Source organism: Sarcophilus harrisii, chromosome 4, assembly GCF_902635505.1.
Source record: "Sarcophilus harrisii chromosome 4, mSarHar1.11, whole genome shotgun sequence".
Taxonomy (NCBI): Eukaryota; Metazoa; Chordata; class Mammalia; order Dasyuromorphia; family Dasyuridae; genus Sarcophilus; species Sarcophilus harrisii.
This window is the reverse complement of record NC_045429.1, coordinates 134443282-134470073: the sequence shown is the minus strand read 5'-3', so window position 1 is coordinate 134470073 and position 26792 is coordinate 134443282. Positions and strand designations below refer to the sequence as shown.

The 26792-nt window shown below is 33.6% G+C and overlaps 1 protein-coding gene across 4 annotated transcripts in view; it reads left to right on the top strand.

Moving 5' to 3' along the window:
- ARID1B (AT-rich interaction domain 1B) overlaps nucleotides 1-26792 on the top strand; it is a 526614-nt gene that overhangs the window by 203561 nt on the left and 296261 nt on the right. The gene's annotated exons all lie outside the window — the stretch shown is intronic.

Here is a 26792-nt window from a genome sequence, read left to right as displayed (position 1 = left end):
AACTCCATTAAAAATGATTGTCAAAGGATGGGAATTAACTAAAAAGCTGGATAGCATTTGTTTTTATTTGAGCCTCAGGGATGAATGAACCAAGAAATAATGTATTAGTTTATGAATAGTCAAGAATAAACATTGGTAATGAGATGGTTGTTAAACACATATACTATACCTTTCCTTACATATTTTTGAATTAATGATAGTCACTTAGCATTGTAGAAGGTAGGTAGGTGCTAGCTACATGGTTTACATTTTGTTTAGATCTTCTGTTTTGCATATATTTTTGCTACCTCTAACAGTTTCATGTCTGAAAAATTAATGGAATGTTTATATTTTCAGAATATTTTCTTGACTCTAGCTGTTTGACTGTGATTAGAAGTTAGCTGGTGGTTTGAATAGGCATATGCCTGGTTATTGCGTTTTCCAAGTTTTTTAAGGCTTTTGTTGATCAAATGTGATCTTTGCTGAATATTAAGAAATTGTTTTATGAAATTTTAATGGCTTCCTAGGATAGACTGCAAAACTTCTTAATTTTTTTCTGATCTATTTTTGTCCTATGCTATATATGATTTCTCATTGAATTTTCTTTTGTTGAACTAGTTGTCTATTTGTGCTGTAGCTGGTTGGCAGAGAATTCTTATTGGCTACTATATGTTTTGTACAGTTGACAAGTGTGTTTTGCATCATGTAAATGTTTTTTATGCAATCACTTTTATATTTTGCAGTTACTGAATATGTTTTAAAATTCTCTTTTCTCTTGTTCTTAGATTAAGGGTTTCATAAATGATGGTTGACAACCAACTGTAAAGAACAGCTAATGAGGAAATGAACTGTTATAACATTAAATAATTGAAAAGCTTTGCTATGGGAAGTTTGCTTGATTACCCTCCTTATCCTTGAATACTTCTATCTCTATGTCCAGTATTATAAAGAGGGAGCTGCTAACATTCATTATTGACTAATTGTTTTCAATTAATAATTCACAGTCCTTGTAAACTGTTTAGCATTTCAATTTTTTTTAGGTTATTCATATTTGTATTGTATTTGAGATCTTTTAGTATATGTTTGTCAGGTTTTTTTTTTATTTTAAGGATATTGGCTCATTATGAATATATATATGCCTGTTGGTTAGATTTAATACAATAATCTTTTTTGGAAAACAGAATCTTAAACATACAATTTTCTGAATGGTTCTAAAGCAAATAATTTAAAAAAATTTTTTTTTGGTTTTTATGAAAACTAGCTAGCTTGTCTATGCTGAAACCATATTTTCTAAAATGGTAAGTGACTTTTATATTCATAGGGTCATAAATTTAAAACTGAAGGTGATCTTAGAAGTCTTATGTCCATTTTCCTCATGACAGAGGAGGAAACTAAGGGTTTTAGAAGCTTCTTTCTCCAATTTGAGGCTAAAGTTATATAGCTTACTCAAGTTATATATAGCTAATCAGTACTGGAGACAGAATTCAAGCCAAGGGCCTCCTTAGTTCAGATTCAATTCTCTTTCCCTTATGTATATATACTAACATACTTTATTTCCCCATATATTTTAACTGTGACACTGGAATATATACATACATACATACATACGTGTGTGTGTGTGTATTTTTTTTTCCTGACATGCCCTCTCATTGTTTTTTTTATCATTATATTCTCGTATAATTTTCTATTGTGGCAAAATTCCATTGTATTTCATGCTGGTTGTTTGTTTTAAAACAATTTTAGGATCCTGCATATGAACTTCTATTTATCAATATTTATTTGGAGGGTTGTTGCTTGTGTAGTCTACTATTATTTGAAAAAGCATATTAGATTTTAGGTCAGAACTGAGTATAAATCCCAACCCTACTCATTTATTTGATCTCAGAACAGCTAGTTCATCTTTATGACTCTTAATTATTTCATCTATAAAATTGATGGATTGCTCTATATGATCTTTCAGGTCTCTTTCTACTTTAAATCTATAATCCTGTGATTATAGATTTAGGTTTAGGTAGAATCAACCAGAGAGTTATGATACATCTCTACCTATCCTGAGGTTTCCTGTTTTGGGTGTGCATGAGATAGCTTTGGCATTCACTCCATTCTACAACAAACCCAATTTTTTTTATTAAAATTTTTTATTTATAAAACACATGAAAGGGTAATTTTTCAACATTGACCATTGCATAATCTTATGTTTCAATATTATCCTCCCCTCTCTTCCCCCTCTCCCCCACTCCCTACCCAGTCTGTCACCTCCCGTAGATGTTAACATGGTAAAAATATATGTAAATCCAACATAGACATACATATTTATACAATTATTTTGCTATATAAGAAAAATCTGATCAGAAAGAAAGAAAAATGAGAAAGAAAACAAAATGCAAGCAATCAATGACAAAAAAGGTGAAAATGCTATGTTGTGATCCATACTCAGTTCCCACAATCCTCTCTGGATACAGATGGCTCTCTTCATCAAAAGCCATTGGAATAGCCGTCAGTCATTTCATTGTGGAAGAGAGCTTTGATCATCACATAGTCTTGTTGCTGTGTACAATGTTCTCTTGATCCTGCTCACTTTACTCAGCATCAGTTCATGTAAGTCTCTCCAGGCTTTTCTGAAATCATCCTGCTGGTCATTTCTTACAGAACAATAATATTCCATAACATTGATATGCCACAATTTATTCAGCCATTCTCCAACTGATAGGCATTCACTCAGTTTACAGTTTCTTGCCACTACAAAAAGGGCTGCCACAAACATTTTTGCACATGTGGGTCCCTTTCCCTCCTTTAAGATCTCTTTGGGAGACAGATCCAGTAGAGACACTGATGGATCAAAGGATATGCACAGTTTGATCAAATTTTTTTGAGCATATTCCAGATTGCTCTCCAGAATGGCTGAATCTGTTCACAACTCCACCGACAATGTATCAGTGTCCCAATTTTCCCACCTCCCCTCCAACATTCACCATTACTCTTTCCTGTCAGCCAATCTGACAGGTATGTAGTGGTATCTCAGAGTTATCTTAATTTGCATTTCTCTGATCAATAATGATTTGGAGCACCTTTTCATATGAATAGAAATGGTTTCAGTTTCTCCATCCGACAATTGTCTGTTCATATTCTTTGACCATTTATCACTTGGAGAATGGCTTGATTTCTTATATTTCATATATATATATATATATTTCTTATAAATTAGAGTCAGTTCTCTATATATTTTAGAAATAAGGCCTTTAAGAGGCAGCTATGTGGTGCAATGGATAGAGCATCAGCCAGCTGGACCCGAGTTCAAATATGGCCTCAGGCACTTAACATTTCCTAGCTGTGTGACCCTAGGCAAGTCACTTAACCCCAATTGCTTCAGCAAAAAAAAAAAGAAAAAGAAATAAGGATTTTATCAGAATTTTTGAATGTAAAAATGTTTCCCAGTTTATTGTTTCCCTTCTAATCTTGTCTGTATTAGTTTTAAACAAACCCTTATTAGTTAGCTTTTCTTCTTTTATATATATCTAATATGGAAATTTAATGTTTTAGCTACCCCAAAGTGATTCATACAGTATTATGCTATTAGGTCATTTGTAGATTCATTGCATAGTTTTTACTAATTTTTTTTTCAAATACTAGTTATGTCAATCTGTGATTTGATGATTATTTAAATCATTGATGCCATCTAAATGTCTGCCATCTTCTTATACTAGATGGAAGGATGTTTTCTGTTATAATTCTTTGGTGATGTGTTTAGTGAAACATGCGTGAAGATCAATGGCTTTCAGAGATGTATACTAGATAATTTCCTATACTTCCAAATCAATATATTACGGTTGAAACTGTTATAAAAATACTCATCACACAAAACTAGGTGCTTCTTCCATGAAGATAAGTTTGTAATTCCTCCCTTTTACCCCCCATCTATATTTGATTTAAGTATTTTCTTTGGCTTTTTCTTAATTGTGGTGTGAATTATCTGTCTTCTTTATAAGAAGCCAAAATATTTAGATTTTTTCCCCTTTACTAGTTTAAAAATATACTAATCTGTCTAGGAAAATAATCTTTTGTATTGATTTTGTGTGTCTGTATGTGTACATAGGAAGCTTCATTATTATATTCTCTTTTTAGTTAGTGTTGAATTTTAGTAGCTTATTAGGTTCTGTTTTAGAACTTGGCATATAGTTTCTCATGTTCAATATAAGACTAATGGCCAAATGATATACTTTTTTTCATGTTGTTCCAGAGCCATGGTTAATATGTCTTTTTCTGTTGAATAGATATGCAAACCTTAGAAGAATAAGAGATTATCTATTAAATATCTTCTTGTTTTTATGTAGGGCAGTTTTCCTTGTTGAAAACTAGGATAAGGAATTGGATCAAAAAATGTAATATTTTATTTTATTATTACTACAGCATTAACTGGCTTGGGAGTCCAAAAGATCTAAGTTAAAGTCCTAATTGTTATATCTGTTTGGGTTAGTCACTTATGTTCACTGCTTTATTGGTCTGACTCTCCTATATCTTCATTACTTGTGGATTTCTGTTAGGGGAGAGTTTTCATACTGTAATTCAGTCCACAGCTGTCTTTCTTCACATTCTACCCAATCCTGACCCACTAATTCTATTATTAATTACGTGTTTGTGTGTAGTATCTGTATCTCTATCTAATGGTGATGAAGCGAGCTGTTGGATTCCCTTGGTACATTATAGTTCACAACTTAAAAACTTACTGTAAGGTGAATTCACTTTGGATTTGGGTAGAAGTAGTCAGAATTTATGGAACTCTGAAATTTAAAAAGAACCAAAATATGGTGAGAAGAAGAAAAATATTTTTTGTATAAATTCCTTGTGTATGAATTTCATATTCTACTTCAAAAGCTCAGCTATGCCAATCTCATGGTTTTTTACATAAAACAAAACAATTATGACAAATTTCTTTTTAAAAAGAATCTATATTTTTGGAATTGGAAGATATTTTGATTTGACTGTGTCCAAAATAGATGCACCGAAAGGTTCTATCCTAAAAGTGATGCTAAGTTAAAGTGCCTGAAGAAATGTAGGGGTATCTCCTTAGGAAGATATGCTTTGTTTATATTTTGGGTTTTTAGAACACTCTTGTTTAATGTACACCCTCATGTTTTCGCTATTACTATGCTGATATAATGTTATAGATTGCATAATTATGGATAAAAGGAACTTTAATTTTTAGAATTTAAAAGCTTTTGGCCTCTCACTTCTTAGTAAAATGGTATATTTTTATGACTGTTAGCAATTGTTGATTTCCTTGATTTCTGAAAATAGCTAATTTTTTTCCTTTCAGAGAGAATTGCCACCAAGTGTTTTTTTGTTTTTTAATCTAAAGAGATCTAAGTAAGCACTTAAAATGATTACATTTTCTATATCTGTTAGGGATATCCTGATGCCAATAACCCATAAAGTTCAATGTAAACTTTTTATTGTGCTTTGTTGACGAATATCTTGGATATTTAGATAGTGAGAGCTTGATTGATTGTTCATGGGGCATTACATAAAATAGGTATTTGGCTTTAGGAAGGAAGCAACAGATGAATATTATTCTGAAAGAAGATATAAAAACTATATATTGGATGAGAATATTTAGAAAATTGTCATTGTCAAAAGAGACTTTTAGGGGGCTTAAGATTAATAACAAAGAGTAGGTTTTTTTCTTAATTCTTTCATTGAAACCTAAAGAAGACTTTGTTTTTCCTCATTTAATTCCTTTTTAAATGGCATTATGTTATGAACTAAAGTATTTTGGAGGGAGTATTGAAAAAAATATGCTATAATGGTTATTTTTAACCATTTTAACCACCTCATTAGTCTAGTTAAAAATAACCAGTTTGATTAGGTGGTTAGTATGATTTAATTGAAGCCTCTGTTTCTTACCATTTTGTACAATAAAAATTCTTTGGTTTTGGGAATACTAATCTACATCTGCACAAATTCTGAAATACTGAATACTTTATAAGAATCAATATATACAGCAACTTAAAATACCCAGAGACTGTTTCTAGGGCAAGTTCTTTTGACCTCTTTTAATGAATAAGAAAGTAATCCTTATTTGTAGTTAACAGTATCATTTGCATTCCAGTGATATGCCAAAATTCTTTTTTTTTTAAGTCAACAAAACCTTAAATGGGTTCAACATGCCCCCAGCAATCTTGTTTATACAACTCTTTCATTGAGACTGCTTTTTTTTTTTTTTTTTTTTTTTTTTTTTTTTAAATAAAAGCTGGTTTGGACAAAAGTGGATTTTCCAGCCAGCTAGAATGTGAATTAGTATAGTCCAAGTGAATATGGACAAGAAAAAAAATGCTTTTAAAGAAATCCAAAAGGTTAGAAATTTACAATGATCTATATTGTTTTAGTAACAGAATAAAGAAACTAACTTTAGAGGAGATATATAAAATACTCATCAATATGTATAATTGGTTGATTGATTTAAATTAACAGTGCCTGTCTTAAAGTTAGCAGGCACAATTTTTCTAAGGTACATTTTATAAAACAGGACATAAATTTAACATAATTTATCAGAAGATGAAAAATTAAATATTATCTAGTGTCCATGGCTTCCTTGTGTTATTTTGGCCCTGGTTTTAAGACTTTACAACACAGACAAGGTGGAGTTAAGAATAGCCACCAACAGTGTCTGGGAAATCCCTAAGTACTGTCTTGGTTTTCTAAGGAAAAAAAAAAAAAAACAGTGAAAAAAAATAAAATAAAAAATGACATTCACCCTGTGAATACTGGCAAATGTAGAAGTGTCTTGAACATCTGTGTCTCAGATATTTTTTCTCTCTTTGGAAATTAAAAAAAACAAAAACATATACTAGCATGAAGAGATAGAAAACCTTTCTCCCTATTGCACTGCCTTTCTACCCCTATGACTACAGTTCCTGGAATGTAGCACTGAGACGCCTGGAGAGAGAGCTCCTCCCTCTTTCTATCTTTGTGTTGTCCTTTGCCTGCCTTGGCTACCACCACTGACATGCCTTATAGTCAAACTTCTTTTCCCAGTATTGCTCATGGATTGACTATTAGGAATGTATTTCTCCTCATGTCATCTAAGTCAGAGTGATCCTAGAATTCATTTTGCAGATTTTCACTTCACAGTCACCTTTTGAGGAATGTTTCTATTTTATTTAATGAGGGAGCGATATATATCCTGCTGTAGTTCATGATAGTAATTGCGGACTCTGGGTATTTGCTTTTATGGTTCTTTACAATGGAAGTAGCTATTTTGAGATATGTTAAATCCAGACTGTCAAGTTACGAGGAGAAATAGTTCCTAGAAGTCTTTACCTGACAATGAAGTTAGCTATTCTTCCTTACAGTATAGAATTTGAGAGAACTCTCCTTTTTTTTTTTTTTTTTTTTTTCCCCCATATATTTTTTTCTTTTTGTCCTTTCTGCAGAGTTGTAAAATAACTGAATGGTCTTGTTTTCTTTTGTTTGGGTCAAGAAATTTTAGCTGAAAATTGTTACTCTGTGAAAGAAGATTATTGACTCAACAAGCCTTCAATTTTCAGTGAATAACACTCCCACCCTCTAGCTTTAGGAACATGTCGTGCATGCATTCTATTTTAAAATACAGACTATAATTTAAAACAGGCAGCTTGATGCCCCACTGAACTTTGTTTAAGCCTGGAATAAGGGATGGAGGGTGGAGCTTCAAGCCATGAAAAATGACTAAGGTTTCTCGAATGCTTTTCTCACTATTATACATCAAAAAAATTTAAAATATTATATGATGTTTGGCTTGGAAATTGAAAGAGGTGTATGTGTAGGATGTGTGTAATGGTTTGTTTGCCCCAATCCCCAAAATTTTATTTGATAAAGCATTCTTTATGTGTCCATTTGATTGGTCCCCAGTGCATATAAAAGTTAGGGGTGAAAGGAGAATCACAATAAAATTACATTTAGATATGACTGCAGGAGATGACTTCTTGTGTTGATCAGTTAATTTATGTGATTCTAGATAATTTAGTTTTCCATACAAATATTTAAAGCATAGCATTTTCCAGAGAGATATAAAATATACTTTAAAAAACTATTTGAAAATAATTTTATAATTCTTCTCTTTGTTTCTTACCTCAATCTATTAAAATTGAATTACATTTAGATTTCAGTAAAGTTTAAAGGTCACTAATATAAACCAGGGATTCTTACAAATTTCTTCAACTACCGAACTCCTTTTATCCCAAGAAAGTTTTACATGACCCTGGGTATATAGATACATAAAATAGGTATACAAATTAATCACTTACTTATAATAAATCCTAATTTTGCGACTTTCATATTCAGTTACAAGATCTCATATGGTATCATGAACCACAGTTTAAGAAGCTGAGATCTAAATAACTCCCCATAAGCATGTCCTTTCTAGCATGTTCATTACAAATGGTGGTTGAAACCAATTACAGTGACAAAGTCCCTTTCATCAAAGCAGTGTTAGAGAATTCTTCTCCACTCATTGTTCCTAGTTAGGGTTCTTTGGAATTTCAAAAAATAAATCATATCTTATTCCTTATGATAGCCTTTGGATATTTGCAGATAGCTATTATGTTCCCACTTTGCCTTCTTATATTTAACCTAAATATCTCCAGTTCCTACAGTTCACATGATAAAAGTTTTGAGTCCTCTGACAGTTACCATTGTATTCCTCTGGACCTTAGTGCTGCTTCTGTTAAGCTGTCTAGATGTCTTTTAGAATACTGGATGCCAGCTCAGAACAAACCAATATGACATGAAGTAGGACCATCACATCCTTCGTTCTGAACATTACTCACAGACATGAGTTAGTATTTTTTTTTTTTTTTTTACTCATCTTGTTAGATTGAGCCTATTGTTCCAGCTTTTAAATCTTTTTAGCCCTGATTTGGAAATTTAATAACTATCTAGAAATTGTGTTATCTATAAGTTCCATATGTATTCACAGTGTAGTAGTCGGAATAGTGGAAAGAAAAGAATCCATAACATTTAGTTCCATGAAGGAAAATGGAAAATTGAAAGATGAACAAGATTTTTGAACTAGGTGACTGATAGGATGCAGGAACCATTGGCATTATCTGGAACTTGATTGTAGAAGTCGTATGAAGAAAGGCCCCCTTTCTTACCTTTAATGGATGGACTCATGTGGTTAATGTGGAGGACTAATGGTGCCTGAAAGTGCTGTCCAGAGGTTGATGGGGAGGGGGAAAGGTCAGAGGGTCAATGGTCTTGAAGTGTAAAGTAATCAGAAACTGGTTTTAAGTAAGCCAGAGAAAGTGAATGGAAATAGTGCAGGAAGTTGCGTTTTTATGGCTTCTTAATTAAATAATAAAATTATTTTAGGTAGAGATGCTTTGTGTTTTATCACATGATAATTTTTATTCTGTGATTTAGTTTCCTTCCTTTCATTTAGTTGCTAGTGATCTTCCTTAAAAAAAAAAAAAATCAACTTCTAAGAAAAAGGGAAAACATGTCCATGTTTAAACTAGGAGAGTCATAGTAGTAGAATTATTGTACTCTAGCAGCCAGCCAGGGTTTTGTGGAAGTATAGAGATACAAAATGGATTCTTGGGAATGTAAACTCATAGTAAGGTTGGAGTACAAGCCAGAGAAGATGAACATCCTCATCTAGAACTTACTAAACCCGCTAGTAAGAATAGTCCATTACGTTAGGTTTGTGGAGGAGATACAAAGATCAGAAAGATATATTCCCCAAAGAAATTAATATATATAGTCGGCTTTAGTTTAGTTACATTGGTCTTGCAAGAACTCATGATGTGACTTTAAAATTGTCTTAATATTAGAAGTTGAAAGGTGCAAAAAAATTAACTTTTAGAGAAAATTTTAACGATTGAGTATAGCATTAGACATGTCCTATAACATAAGGAAAATTACAATGAAATTTTTTTTTCTTTAATGTACACCCAATGTCTTTCTTATTAGAAACTCCATGAGGGCAAAGCTTTATAATCTTTTTCTCTAACCAAACCAGTTCTCCTCATATCCCTGTCTAATCTTATCCCTTGCATAGATCAATTTGTATTTATGGAATGAATGTACAATACATTGTACATAAAGAGTTCTTGACTGTAGAGCATTTTTTCCCTAACCTGAACTGAGATTGGAAGAAAATTTAATTTAATTTAAAAATTAATGAATTTTATTGTGTGAATTAAAGTTGAATGTTTACTGAGACCATTATCAGAATAATGTAGTGTCATTCCTTGTACTATATGACACATTCCTCATACATATTGGATATTATTTTATATTGTTTTAGTATCCCTTTGTGTGATTCGAGTGTTTTGTTTTTCCTGGAAATTTTTTCCTTTGGAGACTTTCTTTTATTGTTTATTCATATTATTATCATCATTACATCCTCTCAACCTTCACCCCCCTTTGAACATTTTCCTTTGATGAATTTATTTCTTCTTAGTATTCTGAATATTTCTGTGAGCTTGAAGACAGAGATATGGCAAATTTTTTGGACTTGGCATATCTTATTTTTTAAGATAATACTGTCGTTAATTGTTCATATTATTGCCATCTATACACTGAAATCTTTGCATAGAGAATTAAGGCCAAGGAATTATTTTGACTCATGGTTAGATACTTTTATTTCAAAACGTGTGTGTGTGTGTAAATAACAGTACTCGCTAAACTGCAAACATTGAATGATAATTTCTCATCCTGTTTAAAAGACTGAGAATAGGAATAAAGAATATGGTAGGAGGCGAAGAGAACCTAACGTTTGATATAATTTGTGACAGTAAATTACCATAGTACCTAAGTACCAAATATTAGCTAATTAGGTGAATCCATACAAGAGCAGTTTACAAATTAATGACAGGTTTCTATTACATTTTTATTAGGGTTTTGTTTAAAATTCTTTATTTAAAAAATAACCAGTTTGTTTTGCTTAACATTAGTTGTCTACAATAAATTAAAATGTTTGAATCTCTCTTATTTTTGTATTTCATAAGGAATTTTTGTATTACAAATTGAAATCACCAAGCACTTTAATATAACAAGTATAATCACAGTACCATTTCATTTCATTAACTTTTTATAATAGATGAATAAATGTTCATTTGGAGGCAGGCATTAGTATTTTATTTCTAGGGTAACATTATTTATAATGTACTATACATATGATATATTAAACATCTAAACATATTAAAGCAAACATAAAATTTGAAAGTGTTCAACATACTTTTGATCACTTATTTAATTTGATCCTCACAACAATCTTATGAGGTATTTTTGATGGTCCTGTTTTACAGATTAGGAAACAGTCTGAGAAAAGTTGATTTGTTCATCACAGCTAGTATCAGAAAGCTTTGAATCTATATTATGATAGAAAAATTAAGACCAGTGGTAATAAAAAACAACTTAAATTTTATGGGCACTTAAGTATTTTTTTTTTTAAAACAAACTAATAAAACTGGAATAGATTCTCTACACATGGAGAGAAAAAAGTCCCTTTTACAAAAAAGTTAAGGTCTTCAAAAGAAAATGTTTTAGGAAAAAAGAGTAGCTATGTCAAACACAAGCCTGTTCTACTTTTTTTTAACTGCTAAATACATTTTTATTTACATCAAACCTAAGTTTTCCTTTTTTTGAAATTTCGTTGAATGCTTCTAATTTTCCCCTCAAAATACTACGTCTTATCATGTGTTATCTTCAAGCAGCTTAATAATAAGTTTATTTGATTCCAGTTTTCTTTTAATTTTAAGAGAATTTTGTTTTGTTTTACCTGCTGCATAATTAATTCCTAAACTCTAAGAGTTCTATTATGGCAAAAGACTTGAATCTGAATGGATTATATAGGTTTGCATTATCACAATAGAATACTACAGAATGAGTTCTGTCAGTGTACTTTTAGATATACATGGCAATATTCTTATTTTCTCTTCTTATTGTCTTCTAAGGAAGGAAAGTTAGAAGTCTTCTTTACAAGGCTTTTGCAAGCAATGATAATCAATTTGGAGGGGTACCACATACTTTGTTCCTCCTAGATAATGAAATGTTTCTTGTGCTTTCAGAATTGTTGTTTTGGCTGGCCAGATTTCTTGATTTTTTTTTTCCTCTATTGTAGTGAAGAAGGAATTATAAAAAAATCTTTCTGTCTCTGATGTAATTCTGTAGGTTACTTGAGGGTTATGAAGCCCAAATACCTGTGTTACCTCTATGTGGTTATCAGTGACCTTTGAAATTCTTATTAGCCAAGGGACTGCTGATGCTGATAGCCTTACAGTCTGCCAAGCAAGAAATAAAGCTACAAGCCATAGTTCTTGCCAAGGTTGACTGCTGTTAAAGCAACATTGCTACATAATTTTAGTATTAAAGTAGCTGCAGAAAGAAGTAGGAAATGTTTCTTTTGACTGTGATATACCATTCCCCTTTTACAGACAAAGAAACTATGACATTCTATTAACTATTCAATATCAGTGAAATACACTTGTGATTCACTCAATGAAATGAACAGCCAAGTGTTAAATTGTACAATTCAATAAATACACAATTTCATGTTCTTTTTGTCCTTTCCTATTTCCTCCCCCCCTTTTTGTTATTTACAAAGTCAACAACTTAGTAAACTATTTAATGACTGAGCCTTGATCAGATCCCAGTTCTCATGAATGTTAATTAAATATAAGTCCAGTGTTATGGACTTCTTCCTTGCCTATCTTTCATTCTTCTCATCTCCAATTTCTCCATCTCCCCCTTGCCCCTGCTACTGCTATAGACATCTTTATTTTATTTCTTGGTACTGTGTATCTAGAAATGTGTATAGCATGGCAGACTATATAATTGATCAACATATGGGAAATGCTGAAAATCACATGTTGAAGGAACCACCACAGTATCTTGCAGTGTCCTACCTTGCCCAGGTCAATCTTAATAGCATGAAATGTAATGACTATTTAAAAATGAAACAAAACAAAAAAACCACTGTATAAGACTACAGTTTAATTAAATACACACCAGTTAAACTTAGGAGCTAAGGGCTACAAAGACAAAAACTGCAATTCTTACCTTCAGAGAGTTCATATTCTCTCAGGTATGTACATGTGCTGATATTTAAGTTTGAGCTAATTTGATAGAGGGAAAGCATCAAGAATCAAGATGAAGACGGGAGTTGTATTTCATAGATGGGGAGAAAGGTGCTATAATAGTTGGGATACATTAATTTTCTCGGTTATCCTGAACTCTGCTTTTAGATTTTGTGACTTCAGATGTGGAGGAAGAATAATTTTATCAGATAGCAGAATGGACTGACAAGTTGACCTTCATTTTACCCTTTTTGTATTCTCATTGAGATTAAAATAACCTGGCAGCCTGAGCAAGGAAAGAGAATTAGAAAAACCTAAAATGAATATAGTAAATTTTCCTCTGAAAAATTAAGGTTTTGCAGTGTGATAGAACCTCATAGTTGAAAGGGACTTCAAGGTCATTTCCAGACCATCCTCTAGAAAGCTGCTACATTGATATTTTTAAGGACAGATCTGACCATGTCTTCTTGCAATGTAATTGGTCTTTATTGCATATCACATTAAATATAAACTTTTCATCCTGACATTTAAAGCTTTCCACAACCTAGTTTTCCATCCATCTTTCCAGTTTATTTCATATTATTCTCTTTATCTTCCAGTCAGAATGACCTACTAGCAGCTCATCTATGTCCACAACATTCCATCCCTTCCCTCTGTGCATTTCCCAAGGTGTCTGCCATGTCTGTTGTTCACTCTGTCCTTAATTCTGACTCATAAAATACTCAGTTTTCAGAGCACATCTCAGGTGAAGGTTCATCCGTGAGGCCTTTTTCTCTCACTTCCGTCATTAGTGTTCTCTTTCTTACTCTCCTTTGCTCTGTCTTCCCCATTAAATGTACATGTATCCTTAGTAGAATGAAAGTTTCTTGAGAACCGAGATTGTTCTCATCTGTACATCCTGAGTATCTTACAAATGCTTAATAACTTTTTGTTGAATTGAAACTGGTACCCTAGATGACATGTCATTGGAAGAACCATAGGTGAGTGAGATCCTACTACCTCCTTTGCTTCCTCATTCTGCTTTTCATTGGCTCTCATTGCTACGATTTTCCTTAGATCAGATTGATATCACTTATTTTCAATTTCAACCTCTTATTCTTAGTTCTATTTTCTTAGATAAAGCAGAGCAGGGATAATCCTTAACATGAGAAATTTGAAACTTTTTCATCCCCAAAGTGGTATCTTTTTAGTCCAGGTATTCCCAACTCTTTCAGCCTTTCCTCCTTTCTAAACTCTTTTAATTTATCAATGCCTTTCCTTAAAATGTATAATCCAGAACTGAATAGAATTCCACAAATAGAGTATGACCAAGAGACAGAAGGATAAAATGATTATCACTTCCCTAGTCTTGGAGTTTCATTCTTTCAATCTTTTTCACTTTCTGAGGAAAGTTTTACAAGAATATGAAATTATTTAGAAATATCTACAGCTGACTAACTGAAATTTACTTGAGTGAAAAGGAGACCAGAGATAGCAAGAGTCAGTCATCTTTTATATCTTTTCAAGACAAATAATGACGACCTCTTGGGTAACAGACTACATAGTTCAGAAGTATTTTACTAAGTCAGTAAGAACTAAATTTTGAGGCCTGTCTGAATAATTGAATTAGTATAGGAAAATATGTGTGTTTGAATTTTGCTTTTCACATCCCAATTGATTAGATGACATTAATTAAAGGAAATTTGTTGCTTCCTGAATGAGGTCATTTTCAAGGTGGTAATTTGGTTGGAGAAAATGCCTTTCAAGCATTCTTACCCTGATTATTAGTGCTGTTCTTTCAATCCAGAGGTGGTTGTGCTTATTGATGTGTGAACTGTACACAAATCCTCCAATGGTAAAATTTGTAAATGACCGGTCTAGTATTCACTATGCTCAGTAAGAGGAAATGAGACGGTTTAGGTCAAGTTGTACCCTAGAACTTTTAAATAGGTTAATAAATTTCACCTGCCCCCACTGTGTTTTTCATTGACTATTCCTGACTCATCATGCCATCTTCACTCCTGCATAGCATCTCAAAATCTCAAGAAATTGAAAGGGTCTCTGAGGTCATCTAGATGAATCCATACCTAAATAGACATTCCCCATGCTCTCTCCTCTCCCATTATAATATCCTCCTTAGATGACCTCCATTAATGGGAAAGAACCTCATTGACTCTTTGAGACAGTTTATACCCCTTTGGGACTTTTTTAATTTGTTTGGAAGTTTTTTTCGTAAAATGAGTTTGTATCTCCCTCTATATACCCTACATACCCATTGCTGGTGCCAAAAAGTACAAATCTCCTTTATTTTTCCACAAAATAACCAGTCATATCTTTAAGGATAGTTTCCCAAGCCTTCTCTTACTAGGCCAGATATTCTCAGTTTCTTTATTTAATCATCTCTTCACATGGCCTCCAGTTCCCTTCATATTCTGGATGCTCCCCCTACATTACAGCCTCTAAGTGATCTTTTAAAATGTGGATATCTTTTCTTTTCTTTTTAAAGATTTTCCCATGCTATTCACCTTTTAAATTCTAAAAGCTGTTGATCTATTTGTTGGAGTCTATCTCCTGTGGTTAGATCACTGGGTCTCTATGTAGTAGATACTTGACGAATGTTTGTTGATATACCATAAAAAGATAATAATTTCTCCCACAACTTCTCTACGTTTTTCCTGGAAGCTGTTTTAGGGATCAAATGAGACACTAAAATTTAAATGTAAGTTTTAAGTATTACTATTCAGTAACAATAGTGACATTTATATATCAGTTTGAAGTTTATTAAACATTTTGCTTGCATTATCTCATTTGTTATCTGTAACTGTAAACTTCTAGACCTTTGGTGACACACTTACTGGATCCCTGTGGATCCCATATTGACTCAGAAAACCACAAATGCAAGTTGTCTATGTTATATTATATTTTTGTTCATTTTTTAAAAAGCTTTTGACATTTTAGTTTCCTTGGGGCTATACTCAAGCCTATTTGGTGCTAGTTTGGCACCTTTGTTGTAGAGTACAAAGTCCTCGAAGGCAATGACTGTCCAGGGCAAATTCTGTTGAATTTACTTTCTAGTTATTTAAAATAGGAGGGAAAAATCTGAGAAACTGACAGAAAGCACACATGAAATATATTTTTAACAATCTGCAGCCTGATTTCTGAGGTAATTTGCATTTTGACACTAGTTAATTTGCATAGTTGAGGTATAGGACTTCTAGATTTTCTTATTGGAATACATCTGCCTTCAACTTGGTATTTGTTGATAATGTTTCTCTTTGCAAATGCAAATTTTCAGTACTGCTAGATTCAGTTTACTACCACTGTGATCTAAAGTACAGAAACAGAAAATGAAAACTGAAATGATTAAAACCTCAAAGATATGTTGAATCTGGGACAATAGAATGGTGCAAGTCTACTTGCAGGTGTACCTCACTTTACATAATAAATGTGTTGATAACGATTTCATTTTTATTTTTTTCTAAGTGGAACTCCCAAATTGTGACATACTTCCATTGAGAATTTATTTTTGAGGTCTAAGATATTTTTATATATCTCAAGTTAACTAATTTGTTTTTCTTGTGAATCTGAATTTTCATACATTCTATAATATATGAGATTGTCATACTGATGGATAATGGCACCCACATATATACAATTCTTTATTTTTGTAGTGTGTAATAAATGGATTTTTATTTTGGGGTTGCTAAACTTGGCCCAAGTTAAAACAAATTTCACATGGTCAAAATATTTTTTTGGGAGAAGTTACTTTGTTGTCTGAATTGTCAGTACATCATCTTCAGAACATAATAAGCCTGTTAAAGCTCTAAAACCCATGGAAAATGAAATTCTCCTTAATTATTAAAATATCCTTTTTTTTTAAACAATATCTTATCAAGGTTTGCAATGATTTCAATGTAACACATTCTAAGTAATTCAACATGAAAAGAATTAATATCTTGCACAAGATCTTCCTTTTGATGTTCATATTCACTGATATCTCATACCTTTTTCCCCCTTTTCTTTTTTTTTCCTGGCAGTGTAAATAGCCTCCCACCATATAAAACTTAACTGAATGCTCCAGTAAACATCAGTGCTGTATACCTCATGGGAAAGCCTGGTGTCCTTCCTAAAACTGGGCAGCCAGTATTTCATTGTTTTTGTTTTTGGTCCAGCAAGGCCTTCTGAGGGCCATAACCATTCTTATTCAAACAATTTTTAACATGTAAGTGGCAGTTCAAAATCATCTTTCTGATAAGTTCTTTCAAAAATAATTATATATAATGAATCCTCTTCTTTTTGCAACTATTAAAAAAAAATCAAAACCATACTAGTACTTTTTCAATAGTATCTTTATATTAAATGATTGCCTTTCTCCCCCCCATCCCCCCCAAGTTTGAAGTATTTAATATATGCCTTTGCTAGATCACAGTGTCATGGAATTGCAACTTCATTCCTCTCCTATTGAGTTTACATAAACATCATTAGACTTTTTCAAGCATGATAAAAATCCTTGTAGTGGAAAAAAATGAATTGTGAAATAAGGAACAGAAAATTTGATAATAAAAATTTGCTATTTTGAAAATTATCTTTATTCTTTCTTGATGTAGGGAGGGATACACTGTTTATATGTTTCACACACACACACACACACACACACACACACACACACTATTCCTCAGGTCAGAAAATTCTGGATTCAGACTTCCTTAGCTAGATTTATACAACCAATCAGTTCAGGCTTTGTATCACAGTTGCCTCATGATATTTTTATTGTTGTATAACTGTTGATTAAACTAAATTCTTCATTTAATTCTTTTTTCCTAGATGCAGTATATTATAAAATAGGTGATGTGTTCCTTGCAGGATATAGAAATTTACCTTGTATCATGAGAGATTTATCTAACAGACATTTGGCCTTTCAAGTAGCTTGTGATCTAGCATGTTTTACTAGAGAGTGCACTAGATTTAGAAATGGATCTTAGTTTGACAGAGGTAGAATAAGGGAGGAAAAGAGAAATTTAAAAGCAATGTAAAATTGTTAATGTTGTTATTATTATCAGAGATGATGGCAAACAACATTTCCAGTTGTTTCCAACCAATGAGCTCTATCTAGACTCCAGAGTAGCGATGACATTATATTATAAGAGGGTCTACAGATTCTTAAATAAGCAAAAATGTTGTGTTGCATTGAATAAACAATATTGCACACATTCACATAATCATTTTATCAAATGTGTCTAGAAAGTTATGATTAATAAAATTATATTGATTTAAAAGGAATATTGAGTTCTTGGTAGCTTTTTAAAATGTATTTTCTCATTGGAATGAACAATGATATAATTGTGTGAGGCACAAAACATTTTTTAAAAAAATTTAATAGAAGACATAAAATAATTGGCAAGTACAGATAAAGTCCATCTTTTCCTTGATATTTTTACTGAATACGTTGTTTAGGTAGCATGTTTTGTGGTAGCATTTTATCAGTTATACTTTTTTTTTTTTTTTGATCTGCTTAAGATGCAGATACAAGGTAGATGGACAGAAAGCAGAATAGATAATACTGACTATTTACCAGTTGTTTGATCACAGACAAGTCTCTTAAACTCATAATCTCAGTTGGAGATGAGATTTCAAGAGAAAGTACTTTGTGTTCAAATATATGGTATGTATTACCATTGTGGTATGGACAAACCACCTATGTTTCTGGGCTATCTTTAAAATTGGGGGTGGGGGAGTTGGACTAGGTGACCTCTAAACTCCATTTTGACTCTGTTTATTATCTCCATCTGTCAAATGGTAGTAGGAATACTTTTACTGCCTCCTCCACTGTGTAAATCTGAAAGTGCTTTATTAAGTGGGAGTTTTTTTGTTTGTTATTTTAGTTTTGTCCTTTCTTTGTAGACCCAGCACTTAACACTGTGTTTAGTAAATGCCTCTTGACTTGATTAAGTGAGATGTAAATGTGAAATGATTGTTGTTACTATTTTCCTGTTTTCTATGGGACTTGTTTTTTGAAGCAAAGGTCACATGAAACTGGTCCTACTCCTCACAGAGTTCCAAAGAGTTCCTGCTGCTGCCCCCCACCACTCTGACCCATAGGGGAATAAAGGTTCATTTAGAGCAAGAGTTAGCTTTTTCTGTGCCATAATCCTCTTCGGCAGTGTGCTGAAGCTTATGGACACTTTCTTAGAATAATGTTTCTAAGTACCAAATACAAAGGAAACCAATTATATTGAAATAATTATCTTTTAAAAAATACAAAATATCTTCTTAATAAGAACTTTTGGTAGAGGGAGGAGAAGGGAGGAAGCGAGAAATGGAGAAATAAGGAAAAAGGAGAGAGAAAAACATGTGGGAGAAAGAGAAGGAGAGACAGAAATGGAAAAAGTGCAGAGGGTAAGAGAGATAGAAGACGGAGGGAGGAAGGACAGAGAGAGAGAGAGAGAGAGAGACAGAGACAGACAGACAGACGGAAGGGGAGGAAGGGAGAAAGAAGAAGAGGGAGAAAAGGAGACAGATGGAGAGGGAAAGAAGAGACAGAGGGAGGGAGAGACAGAGAAAGGGAGGAGACAAGGAGGGGAAGAGAGAGATAGGAGACCAAGGGAAGACAGAAAGAGAAATGGGGAACAGGGAGGAAGGGAGAGGGAGAAAGAAGGAGACAGATGGAGAGGGAGGGAAGAGAGAGAGAAGAGACAGAAGGAGTGAGGGAAAGAGAGAGAGAAGAAACAGAAGGAGGAAGGGAGGGAAAGACAGACAGAGAGAGAGAGAGAGAGAGAGGGAGGGAGAGTCAGAGACAGATGGAGAGATAGTTAGGGAGAAACTGGGGAGGGGAAGAGAAAGACTAGAGTGGGGAGAAAGAAGAAGAGATACATAGGGAGAGGAGAGAGAGCACACCAGAGAAGAGAGGAAGAAGGGAAGATAGAGCAAAGAAGAGAGAGAAATAAACCAAAAGAAAAAATGGTAAGAGTAGAAACAGGAAGAGAGAGAAAGAGGGGAGGAAAAAGAAACAAAGAAACAGATGGGAAGAGAGAAACAGAGAGAGGGAGGAGAGTGAAATATTGGGGTGGGAGAGAGAAATCCTACAGAATGAATCAGGAGGTATCTGTTCTTTTCATAGTTTTCTTAAAAAGAAAACCCCCAATATCTGTACTATAATTCTTCAGAGCGTAGCTTCTCCAAGAGAATTTAAGCCTCGACTCAGTTGACCGTTTTTGTGTTTTATTGCTCTGAGAACACACTTGCTACTTCCTAATAGGATTTTGTGAGGCTCTTAGCTGGGGCCGATAGTTACTTTTTGTTGACTAAGAGCCTGTCAGTGACAGCCTGTAACTTAAACAAATCTGCGTGGCTTCATCTTACAGTTATTTTTAGTCCCTAGAATCTGTAGACTAGCAAATTCAAAAGTTGGCAGTGGATGGGCCTTTTGTGTTGCACAGGGCTCCTCTCTCTGTGTGTTCACCCCCCACTCCTACCCCATAATAATCCTAACTCTTGACTCTTTGGAGATGGGAAGCTTATGTAACAGGGGTCAGAATTTTAAAGCCCCCGACGCGAGGGTCTCTCCCTAGTGGCTCCCATGCAGAAATGGACCCCGTTCCCTTAGCTGGCTCGTTGGCATTTGGCAAACCGAGAAAAGCAGGCTCAGAGCTAGAGCTGGCCCCTGGCACGGGCATGCAGCAAGATCTGCAGCCGCTCTCCATCCGAATGAGAAAGGGGACATGAGCCTGGCTATTTTTACTTCCTGGGAATGGGAGAAAAAGGAAGGCAGAAAGAACTCTGCACTGTGTAATTTAAAAAAAAAAAAAAATCCTGACTCCATCGAGATTCTTTCCTGTTTACTTCTCGACTCTTTGCTGTCCCTGAGTGTGTTTGACTAATGTAAGTCTCCCCCAGGAATATGAATTCTGTGGTACAATCCACCTCCTAACCTTCCTGGATATTTTTATAATTTATCATCAGCTGACACCGCCTGGGTAGAATATTCTTACCACTCCCTCTGGCTGCTGGAAGTCTGAAATTACATCTTTGTCTTTGAAGTCAGGCACACTGTTAGGGTTGCTATGGAGACAGGGTGGGTAATGGCCTCCACGGACAGGAGATTGGTATTTAGCGTTTGAATGCTGCTGTACACAAGGCCTTGATTTTTAGAGTGGTTACTGAACTATCCCCTTTTAGTAAATGTTTTAAAAATTACATTTTTACATGGTCTTACTAGATTAATAGTCATGGTTTATTTCATTTTAACTGCAAGGATAAAAGCATTATTCCATTAAATGGGTGGCTTTTTTCTCCTTTGGTTTATGCATTATTAACACAAGCTTTCCTGTTTTGCTTGTAACATTTTATAGGCTTTTTCAAACATGCAGTCAGATTTGCTCCATTGCTCTTTTATTTGGGGTTTTTTAACCCCTTCTCTCCTTGATCTTGCCTTCCTATTCAGTTCCCCAATTTAGAGTTACAGATCAAGGACTAAAGTTTTTATTTTTTTTTATTTTTATTTTTAGAACTGCAGAAGGTCACGTTGTTAGGTCTGCTTTTTAATTCAATTCCGTTGGAATCAATAGACGTCGAGGAACTATGTGAACTATGTTCACAGCATGTTGATCAGCAAGGACTTTTATTTCAAAATATATTTTTTGCTTGAAGAGGCAATTTAATCTCAGCCCCTCCTCCCTCCATAGACCAAATGTGCTGGGAGCAAAGAGGGTATAGGGTTATAGGAAACTGCAGGTCATCACAAAGTAGCTTTAGTAGGGGCAAATCTTAGCAGTGACATGTTCTTCCTCATTGATCTGTCTGATCCTGTGCCAGTCGGTTTTAGAGAGATGTAAGTAGTCAATTTTTGACCATTTGGGGATTAATTATATGTTTTTCTAGGTTCTACATGCTTCTTATTCTTACAGTGAGATAATAAATGTAAAAGTATTTGAAAATTACCAAATCTAAAACATTATTTTTAAGACCATTTTAGTGTTCTCATTACACTGTAGGTCAAGGAGAGGTGGCCATATCGGGAAGCTAAGTGGTAATATTAGCAACTCTTTATATAGTATTGTATGACTTAGAGTGGTTATCTGTATATATCTCTCCTACCCTACACCCTCATACTCCCTGGAAATCTCTTTGAAGGAAAGAACTGGCTTTTTTGTATACTCTGCTCAAAACACATTACAGCTACTTAATTAATATTTGATTCGAATTTAATTTTGTATACATAAGAGATCATAGATTTACTAGGTACCCACTGTACTAGTGGACAGCTAGGCAACATAGTGAATAAGAATACTGACCTTGGAGTCTGAAGGACCCGAATTCAAATTTGGCCTCAGACACTTCCCATTTCTGGGACTGGTCAAGTCACGTAACCCTGTTTGTTTCAACTCCTCATCTGTAAATTGAGCTGGAGAAGGAAATGGACGGTCTATCATTCCAGTATCTTTACCCAATGGTGTCATTAAGAATTAGGCATAAATGAACAAACAACTGTTTGTTTCTGTACTAAAAACTGGGGGTACAAAGAAAAGCAAAAGATAGACACTACTCCTGAGGAGTTCACAATTTAATGGGGGAAGATGAGAGCAAATATGTACATAAAGACATATGTCAAATAAGTAGAAAATAATTCAAAGAAAGTGCTAGAATTAGTGGGTTTTTAGTAGGATGTTGAAGGAAGCCGAGAAGCAGAGATAGAGAGAGAGCTTTTATAGGGTATTAGGAACAGCCAGAAAAAATGCCTGGAACTGAAAGATGGAGTTTCTTGTACATGGAAGAAGAGATACATAGTGATGGGAGGAGGGAGATTCTGTACAAGATTTTGTATTTGATCCTGGCGTTGATTGAGTTTTTTTTTTTTTTTTATTTTACAGTGAGAGAATATAAATAATACAAATATTATAAATCATATTTATTTTACAAATTATATAACTAAGACTCAGAGAGGTAAGTTAATTTGAATAACTAAATATTTTGAACTTGCATTTTCTAACTTCTGAGACTATTGCTCTTTACCACATACCAGATGCCTCATTAAGTTGGGGAAATTATTCATGATTGTCACAAAAATAGTAGAAATTTGAAAGTAATGGCCAAAGTAAGGTTTATGGATAAGATGAGGATTTTGGTTACCCATGCTATCAGTTTTCTAGGACCTGAAATGCTTGAAAGTTTGTTCTCAGTAGAAGTGTCCATCTTGAGCTTAGTATATAGTTTTTGTCTTCTCATAGAAAACCCTAGTGAGCAATATTAAGTAATTTGGCAGAATATCCTAAATAATAAGGTAATAGAGTACTTTGTATATAATTGCCTGTGTTAGAATCAGGAAGACCTAGTTATTTCCTCTTCAAATACCTTAGCTTTATGACCTCTTAGTCTCATATGCAACTTTTTCAGATTAGGAGATGATTTGAAAGGAATCAAATGGATTTGTAAATCTGGACCACAATTAAGAGAGTTAAATACTGTTGATTATTTTCTGTTAAGCTGAGTTTGATTCACATTGCTTAAAGTATTATATTAATATATGGGGATATTCTATAAAGATGTGATCTTCTACCTAGTCACCCAGAAGACCTGGAATAAGTTGTGTCTGAGCAAACCTTCCTTCTGTTTTGGGTTTCAGGCACTGCCTCAACTGAGACCAAGAATGAGAGTTTCAGTTAAGTGACAAAAAATAATGGTAACTGTAAGTTGGTTTTTGATCACTTAGCGTGATCATGTTTCAAGTACTTCTAGCAGGAAGAATATTGCAAGGTCACTTGAAAATCTCCTTGGACTGTGAATCCTATCTTATAAAAACTGTTAAAAGAAGTATATTTTGGTGCAAATAAATGGAGTTTTTCATCTTGCTTTTTGTTACCTTTAGAAACTTTAAGAATTCTCTCTTACCAAACATTGATGAAAATATATTTTAGCTTTCCATTCCACTCACCCATATCTTACAAAGGTAGTAAGATAGAAAACTATGAATTCATTTATTTCTTCATGTGAGTCCAAAGGATGAAAACCAGGCTTAGGGATCATTCCTGATAGTATTTGAGACCAAAAACATGAATTCATACAATTGTCAGCTGTATACTGTAACAATCTTAGTCTTTGATTGAGTCATCAAAAATACAGAAATTTTGAAAAAAATTGAAATCCAGTTATCCAAATTTATTGTAGGTACCTGGGGATTCTTTTTTGGGAAGGTGGTAGTTGGGAGAAGCTAGTGGTAATATAACTTCTTCTCCCTTGTGGCTGCTTCTAATCATTCTGAGATTCCAGTGATGGCTACTATGGGTGCTACTATAGGGAATCTTTTAGTACCTCAACTGGAGTCTCAAGTGCAAATACAGTAAATTACACAGGGAACTTGAAGTAGCTGCTGGTGCCAGCCCCAAGGGAGTCCTAGACACATTGCATTTGGAAAATCAATCCCTTCACCTCCCCACAAGGCTGTCCCAGGACCCTGGTTTCTAGAGATATAATACTTTTTATGGGAGAGAGGGACTCAAAAGAGTCCCAAGAGACACTGTTTGGCTTCCTTCCCAGTTCTGTAATAAGGTTGCTCCTAAGCTTTTCGGCTATAGGAACATTTAATGTAGTATATAAAGAATTTTTCTCGTGTGTGTATGGGGTATAGTTTCTGCTGATAGTATTAAAGAACCATTGTGACTTTCAGTAGAGTGTTGGGGCCTCTAAGACTTACTTCTGCTCCATTAACAACTCTTGCTTTACAGTTGACAAAGCATTTTCCTCACAACAGCCCTGTGAAGTAGATAGTATGATTATTCCCATGTTGGGGGGGTGGGATTCTCCTGAATTAGCTTAAGTAACTTGTCAATGAGCCTGCTCCTAATGTAGTAGAACCAGCACTTGTACCCAAAGATCCTAACTCCAGTTCTAATTTTTAACATATTATACAGTGACATGAATTAAAGTCAGAACCTCATGACATGAGATTTTAACAATCAACCATAAAATTAATAGTTTGTGTTTTTGACCTGACTTATTCACCAATTAGCTACAATTTCTCATACACAATAAGTACTTAATAAATGCTAGTTAATTACTATTTGAGTGCTTTCCTTCTTTCCCCCCCCAAAAAAAAAAATTCAGTTAAATATATGATCTCATTGATGTATTTTTCCAGTTTGTATAGCTTGTAACCCATCTATATTTTCATATCCTATACTAGATTTGTCTGTATTCTCCTGAAAACCCTTGATTGAGAGAGAGGATTCAGTATCCTGGACTCCTTCCTTCTCATATGTACACAGACACATACACACACTTGTGTGCTCAACTGTGTGTGTGTATTGCTTGTCAGTGGTATGCTCAGTCAGTCCATCTGTTACTCATTTCTTTCCTCATATGACTGTCCCACCTCCATTTCTGAGTGTATATTTCTGAAATGAGACTGTGAATGTAGGCCATCTCTGAACAGTGTGAGTATAAATTATATAAACAATATAAAAGACACCTCGACTCTTCGAAACATCCAGGGAATAAGTAGTTCAAGATTAGCCATTTTTTTCTCCTGAGAGTGAACAGTTTACCATTTCAAGCAATGCAAACCTATTATTTTAAGTATTTTAAATGGAAATCTTTCTAAAGTCCTGAAGTATAACATTAATGTTCTTGGGGGTCCCTGAGGGGAATCTTGGCAGCTTTGCTCCTATGCTGAATGACTCTATGGTGTTTTGTCTTTTTTTTTTAATTCGTTTCTATTCACTATTATCAGCTATTATTATATTTAAACTATGTTATATATATATTGTAATTATATTTATCCACATAATCATTATATATTATAATAATCATAATTATTATTACTAGTGTCACTATACCTGTTTACCTCTTAGCTACCTTCAGTATCTACTTTTTTTGTTGTTTTGTTGATGTGTTTTGTTTTAATATTTAGACATTTGCCTGTAAGTTCTAGTCAGTTGAGAGGTCTCTGGAAACAAAGTAAAATAATTAGGTTAAACTAAGAATAACCTCATCTGAGAGATCATTTCAGATGATCTCATTTGATCCTTATTCAACTCTTTAAGGTAGATGCTGTCATTCCCATTTTACATTTGTGGAAACTAAGTCATGCAAGAAGTTAAATAGCATGTCTAGATTTACATGCTTAGGAAGAGTCTGAGGCTAGATTTTGAAAGTCTTACTGACTTCAGGCCCAGTCACTGCTTTATTCACTGTGTCCTCAAAAGAAAAGCAAATTTCTTGTAAGAAAAAAGCAAAATTAATTTCCAAACTGCCTGTGTGTGTGTGTGTGTGTGATTTTGCATCCCAAATATCATAGTGGCATTGTTTCCATTATATTGATTATACTTGTTACATCTTGCAAAATTGTTTTTTACAGTTTTTGTTAGTATATAAATTGTCCTCCTGATTTTGATTATTTTTATTCTTCCTTATATAAAAGGCTTCAAAAATTTTCATTTTAATAATATTAATATTAGAAATTGGTCTTTTATTTTGATTAACTTCATTTGGCATCACTCATAAGAATCTTTTCTTTTTAATAAAAATTACTTATGTCCTTTCTTATAGCAAAAAATATTATTACATTTATGTACCATAATTTATCTAACCATTGCTCAATTGATGGACTTCCTCTTCATTTTCAGTTTTTCTTGCTATCAAGAGCTATTGTAAATATTTTTATGCAGGGCCTTTTGACTTTTAATGTTTTTTTTTTTTTTTTAATAGTATTGGCCTAGCAGTGATATAGCTGAGTCAAAGTCTGATATACTGTTGAGTAAATTTTTGTGTATAATTCCAAATTGC